This window comes from Chenopodium quinoa, unplaced genomic scaffold (genome assembly GCF_001683475.1).
Source record: "Chenopodium quinoa cultivar QQ74 unplaced genomic scaffold, ASM168347v1, whole genome shotgun sequence".
NCBI lineage: Eukaryota > Viridiplantae > Streptophyta > Magnoliopsida > Caryophyllales > Amaranthaceae > Chenopodium > Chenopodium quinoa.
In genome coordinates this window covers 1131058-1138292 of record NW_018743987.1, presented here as the reverse complement: position 1 = coordinate 1138292, position 7235 = coordinate 1131058, and positions in this window count along the sequence as shown.

Here is a 7235-nt window from a genome sequence, read left to right as displayed (position 1 = left end):
GTCAGATTCGAAAATAGCTTTCCAACGATATATTATAAGCCCAATTCCGATGAATAATGAGGAAATTATGGCCAAATTTTTAAACTGGGCCCGGTTTGATATTTTTTTGCGGCCCAATGATCTAGAGGAGTGCCTAATATTGATTTATCATTCCTAATGCAATTAGAATTGATTATAGTCTTCTAGATTCTTCTAGAAGGTTCTTTTCGTTCCTAATTTAATTAGCATTGATAAATTGACTTTAGTTGACTTTTTAGAGTTTTAATCAGAATAAAAGAAGTGTTTTTAAGGAAAAATATGATTTTGCCCTTCTGTACGGCTAAATTTATCAAATTAAGAAAACGCGTGGAAACTGGTTCCTAGCGTCTGACGCCAGGATTGGCATCTGATGCTATACCTGGCGTTTGGCGCTAAAGTCCAGCGTTTGGCGCCACGCGCGTGTTTGACGCTGCGATCGTGTTTTATTCTTTTCGAAACTCTAATTCGTTTTTTTATCCATCCGGCTGATTTTCTCTATAAATAGCCTCCTAAAACCTCCGTTTTCAATCATCAACAACTTTCAATTCTTATTCCCTCTAATTTTCTAATAGTCTCTTTAAGATTCTCAAGATTCTCTCTCTCTCTTTTCTAAACTAGCTTTTGCATACAAAATTCCGCATTCACAATATCTAGAAACACCTAGCCAAATTCGAAGTTGCCTTCGCCCTAGACGTGAAAGGTTTTAATTTCTGAGGGTTTAGTCCCAAACCTCTCTTTCAATTATTTAATTTAGTTAATTGTTTATTATTTTCCTTGAAGTTACTAACGTGTTTATTTTGTTATTAGAAAGAGATACGAGGCATCCAAGTAAGTGCTTTAATTGATTTTAGAAATCCTGTCTAGGTTGTTATGTTAGGGCGTTTTGATCTTCCTAGTATCATGTTTAGGGAAAAAGTTATAATATCAAATATGCGTGTTGTGATTCCTGCGATGCTTCCTATATTCTTTCCTAATATCATGTTAGTATCATGTTATGGCTATATATTTGATGTTTAGTGACATGCTAGGGTTTGTTATTAATCTTGTTAGTATCATGCCTAGGATCTTGCTATTAATATTATGCTTTAACATGATTATATTATTATTATTATTATGATTTTTATTATTATGATTATTATTATTATGTTGCTTGATTATATTTATTGTTATTGCTTGATCACACCTTTTATGCATGTTTAGTGGGAATTGGTACTTGGTAATCACGCTTAATAAGATAATTAATAATCTTGTTTAGGGTTAATATGATTATAATTCAAGTGATCGCTAATAATAGTTTATTTGTGCATTAATATTCAACCAACATAAATTAAACAGGTTTAGGGCTAAACCTATTGATTGCATGTTAGTTAGAAAGCCACATGAATATGATCAGAATAAAGTAGAGGCCTATTATTAGGGCAGGTTCAATCTCTTTTAGGTTGGATTTGTACCTTCATCCCCGAACTACCAGTCATGGTTCCAGACCTATTGGAGTTGACGATCTCCTTGATCATTAAGGGGTGTAACCTTCACATCGTGAACGGTTTATAAGTTCCTAAAACTTGTTGGCGACTCTTTTGCTCTATCTTCTTTCCCTTTGGACACCATCGTACTTTAGTGTATGATCACAGTGGGGTTCAAGTTTGGGGTAATGCTTGAAATATTTCCTACAGTAGGCCAAAAATAATGTCGTCTAGCTCTGACGGCTAGGGATCTGCCGCCTATATGGGAGGCGTAGTATCCCGCGTGCAAATATTCAAGAATTCCTTTCCCTTTTCTAGGTAACACAATTCAAAAGAGGCTTCAGAAACCCCGCCTTGAAGAGTTCTTCGTTTCTCATCTCGAAGTTCGCCGCTCGCTTCTTCATGACGGCTGCCTCTTGTGGCGAATCAGGGAGCGTGCCGTCTGTTAAGTCAGCCCGGATGCCATCCATCCAGGTAGAGCTTCGGTCCAGAATTCCAATGGGCTCTTCATATATGCTTCTTTTTTTCAAGAACTTCCCAAAAGACTGACCGAGGCGTATCACAATAGGCGGAGGGTGCCAATTTTGGACAAGGCATCCACCTGGTTGTTGCCGGACCTAGGCACTTGGCTCGGAGTGAACCCATCAAGTGTCCCGGCCTCTTCCTTGACCGCCTGAAGATATTTGATCAGTGTCGGATGGGTAGCTTCATATGTACCTTCGTATTGGCTAACGACCAATTGAGAATCAGAATAGGCGTCAATTTTTGTTGCCCCTGCTGCCTTACACATGCGGATTCCGGCTAGCAGGGCTTCGTACTCCGCCTCATTATTTGAGGCCTGAAACTTGAACCGTAGTGCATACTCATATTTGTCTCCCTCCGGAGATTCGTAAATTACTCCTGCACCACAACCGTTCTTTGTAGAGCTCCCGTCTACATACACTTTCCAAACCTGGTCAAGATTATCTGGAGCCACCGGATGGGTCATTTCAACAATGAAGTTGGCAAAGGCTTGACCTTTCACTGCCTTTCTCGATTCATAAGTGATTTCAAGACTTTGCATTTCAATAGCCCATTTTAACATTCTTCCGGATGACTCCAAGGTGGACATTGGCCGCTTAAGTGGCTGGTCGGTGTATATCACCACCAGATGTGCCAGAAAATAAGGCTTTAACTTCTTGAATGCCATATACAGAGCAAGACCAAATTTTTCAACCATTGGGTACCGAAGTTCAGCATTTTTGAGTACATGGCTATTGAAATAGATCAGAAGCTGGACGTCATCTCGTTCAGCAAGGAGAACAACACTGAGAGCATGATCTGAGACGACTAAGTACATGTACAGCGTCTCTCTAAGAAGAGGACTAACGAGCCTCGGCAAGGAGTGCAAGTGCTCTTTCAGTTTCTGGAAGGTCGCCTCAGTATCATCCCCCATTCAAATCTAGTCTTCTTCCTGGTTGCTTGGAAGAAGTAAAGGCATTTGTCACCTGACCGGCTAAGGAATCTCCCCAATACCGCCAGAGAACCAGTTAATTTTTGAACTTCCTTGACAGTACAAGGTGAATTCATGTCAATTACCGCCTGTATCTTCTCGGGGTTAGCCTGTATCCCCCTTTGATCAATCAGGAATCCGAGAAACTTCCCAGACTCAACACCAAAGATGTATTTCTTAAGATTCAACATGACCTTATGCCGCCTGAGGGTGGTGAATGTTTCTCCGAGATCAGCAAGATGATCCGTCTGTAACTTGGATTTGACTATCATGTCATTAATGTACGCCTTCACATTCCTTCCAATTTGATTAATAAAGACCGTATTAATCATTCGTTGGAAAGTGGCAGGCGCATTCTTCAAGCCAAACAGCATCACCGTATAACAGAATATCCCCTGATTAGTGATGAAGGTCGTCTTCTCTTGATCTTTTTTTCCACAGGGGTATCTGATGGAAGCTAGAATAGGCATCCATGAAGCTCATCAAGGCGTGGCCGGCTGTAGAGTCGACCAGACTGTAAATCTTTGGAAGCGGATAACTATCCTTGGGACACACCTTGTTGAGGTCTGTGTAATTAACACACATACGCTAGGTACCATTCGGCTTCTTTACAAGCACAACATTGGCCACCCAGTTGGGGAAATTACATGGTCGAATGAACCCAGCGTCTAGAAGCTTTCTGACTTCGGTAGTTGCCGCCTGAATTCTTTCCTCGCCGTGATTTCTTTTCTTTTGCAGAATGGGCTTCTTTTTTGGATCAACGGAGAGTTTGTGGACAGCGAGATCCGGGCTGACGCCTGACATCTCTTCCACTTCAAAGGCAAAAATGTCTTTGAATTCTTTCAGCACAAGGTGCAAGTCTACACCCATCTTAGCATAAGTAGTCGTCCCTACCTTAACAGTTTGCTCTGGACGGCTATCATCCAGAGCGAGATCAATGTGCTCTCCAGCTGGCTGGGGACAAAGCTCGTCTGACTACTCTCCGGCCAGTGATTGATATTTTTTCTCTTTCTTCACCTCCACCAGCCGAGTAGATTTTCTTTTCTTTCCGGCTGCTGGTGGAGCTAGGCTGGCATCCTTGACATTGTTAAGGTCTATTGGATCCTGCTCTTGGCCGTCTGGGGCCACAGTGTCTTTGACGGCTGAGAGGTAGCACTCCCGAGCCGTCTTCTGGTCCATGTTCAGGGAGCCAACAAAGCCATCATCCGTCTCATACTTGATGAGCATGAGAGAAGGGATGATTACAACCTTGGCTTTGATGAGGGTTGGTCAGCCTGAGATGATGTTATAGGCGGTCAGTTCCTCAACAACTAAGAATTTGACGACCATGTGTAGTCCTTTTCCTTTTTCTCCCAACCGGATAGGTAAGTCGATCCTACCGACTGGGTAAACCATCCCACCCCCAAACCAACCAAGGGGTGGGTAACTGGATGCATGCTGATGAGTTTGTATTTCAACTTTTGCAAGCACCGGAGACAGATGATGTCCGACGAGTTGTCGGTGTCAATAAGGATTCGCCCAACCAGCTGGTTGGCAACCTTACATTCAATGACGACCGGGTCGTCATAGGGATGGCGGACACTACCCCTGTCCTTCTTAATGATCAGGACGTCTGGGAAGGAGGAGCTAGCTGACGCTTGCTCATCATCATCCTTGTCCATCTTTCGAAGATGGCTCTTGGTGCCCCAGATGGTAGGGCCACCACATGACAACCCGCCTGCTATGGTGTAAACCGACTCCTTATCGGTGTCTGAACTACTAGTAGGCTGGGGTGTCTTGGACGACTGCCCCTTGTTCTTCTTATTAGTCCCTTTTGACTTAGAAATGTAGGAATTTAACATCCCCTTGTCAGCCAGATGTTCCAACGTCGTTGAAGGCTAAAGCAGTCATTGGTGTCATGGCCAACTTCCTCATCGTATTGGCAGAATTTGTTCTTGTTCCGTGACTGGACGGAACATTTCATTGGGTTCGGCTTCTCAATAGTCAGCTCGTCCTTTATCTCCATGAGGATGGAGTTGCAGTCCTTGTTAAACTCGTACATGGGGACGTAGAGTTTAAACTCTCTCTTTTTCTTCCGGGACGGCTGGTCAGAATCACTAACCGCCCAGACTTCTTTTCTCTTCTTGTTGTCTTCTTCCTTTTTTTCCCGCTCAGCAGACCGACTTTCTTTTTGTTTGTCAGACTTCTTGGAGTTTGATTGGCTACCAGGCATGCATAGGTCGGTTGCTTGAATATAGCTTTCCGCCTGCATCGTAAATGCCCCTTTTCTGACAAGGTCAAACTTAAAGTTTGACTCGTCTCTCGGATCCTTGAAGAAATCCGTGAATGCTACTTCGTCAGACAGCCCCCAGATCTGGATTCTGACCAGGTTGAACCACCTGACATATGAGCATAGCCCTTCTCTCTCACCCTTCTTAACGGTGCTCAAATCAAGGCTCGTTTTCTTAGCAGGGATGTTCATTGAGAAGTTTGTGGCAAACAAAAAGGCTAGCTTCTTGAAGCAATCAATAGATCCGGCTGGCAGGTTGCCAAACCATTGTTGGGAAATGCCCTTCAATGTAGCCGGGAAACATCGACACCAAGTGGCATCGTCCCACTCCTGTAGACACATGAGGTTGGTGTATGCCATTAGGTGGTCTTCTGGGTTAGAGGTACCATCATAAGTACCTACCAACACATTCTTAACCTTGGCCGGCTGTGCCGCCTTGGTTATATTCCCGGTGAACACAGAAGGTTGTTCACCGAGTTTGAGCAGTCGAAGCTGCCAGTCCAAAGGTTGGACGCTGTTGAATGTCGCCTGACCTCCGAAGGGAGGTGGCTGAATAAATGGGAGGCCATATTGCCCATATTGCGCCTGAGGTGCAAATAGGGCAAACCCTATCATCATCTGAGGGTCGGTGTGGACGGACTTGTCGTCTGTTCGACTCTCATGTAAGGACAATGAGTTCCTTACAAAAGTTTGTTTGAAGCTGTCTGGAAAGATCAAGGTGGAAGCTGACTCAGACAACTGCTGGTGTCTCCTCCGCTCAATGATTTGTCGAGCGTCGGAAACAGATTTCTTTGTGGTTTCCGGCTGCTCGTGTCGGGTGTGCCTCTTAGGACCCTTTGGTAAAAGGATCTTGGTCCAGTCAAGTCTTGCGCTGCCCTCTCCTTTTCCTTAGGGTGAGGAGTAGGATGCCTGTCCTTGACCGGCTTCTTCCTCCTAGATGGAGGAGTCTTTTTAACTGGCTGACCCTTGCTGGGGCCAGCCTTGTTTTTGTTGAACATTTCCTTAATTTCACCCTTGAAGGAGTTCTTGAAATTCATGAGTTCGTCCCAGGTGACAGGGGTTGATCCTCTAGCCTTCTGGGTTTCCCCTTCTGGCCTCCCAGTGGGCCTACTTCGATCCGCCTGGTGTGTATCACGTTCCAGCTGATCTCTAGAACAGGTGTATTTGGAAATGAATGAGCCATCTTTAGCCACATACATCTCCACATTGTCATCGTCTTCGTCATCATCTTGGTCAGTAAAGACCTCCGGCTGATGTACCAGTTGAGGAATGCCTGAACTACCCGGTTGATGAACCGGTTGAGGAATGCTTGTATTACCCGGTCGGGTAATAGGTTAAGGGTTGCTTGGATCAGGAGGTGGTACAAACTCTTAAACCATCTTTGAGGTACTCTCCCCATAGACGACACCAAATGTTTTTGGTGTTTTTGTCCCTTGGGAGAGTTACGTCACAAAGTCTGGTCCGGCGTGAACTGTACCTGCAAAACAACGGAGACTTCGGTTGGCTGGAGCTCCGCCTCCGACGATCAAGTTAGTAACTTGAATAGGAGTAACATGGTGCGAAAATTTAGGTGGGTATCTGCTCGGATTCCAAGCTCGAGATGTCTCTATGAAAGAGTAATTGTGTAATAAAATGGTAAAACGTGCCTCCAAATGGAGGAAATCTCCCTATTTTTAGGGTCCTTCAGAATTGTGCCCCTGATTAGGTCATCGAGCCCTTATCATTGGTGGGCTGCGCCGCATTGCGACTTTCTCGGGATTTGGGCCATGAAGGCCACCTTTTTCCCATTTCTTTAGAATGCCACATGTCATACAGGGGTTGGTTCATTTTGGACTAACCCTAGGCTGACACGTGTCACTTTCTTATTGGACGTGGTAAGTTAAAATTACCCCTAACACTTTACATAAAACCTCTAATACCATTTGCGGTTCTATATAAAGAACCGCTAGTAAAAGCTAAAGTAGAGGTTTTATGCACATATAGAACCTCTAAT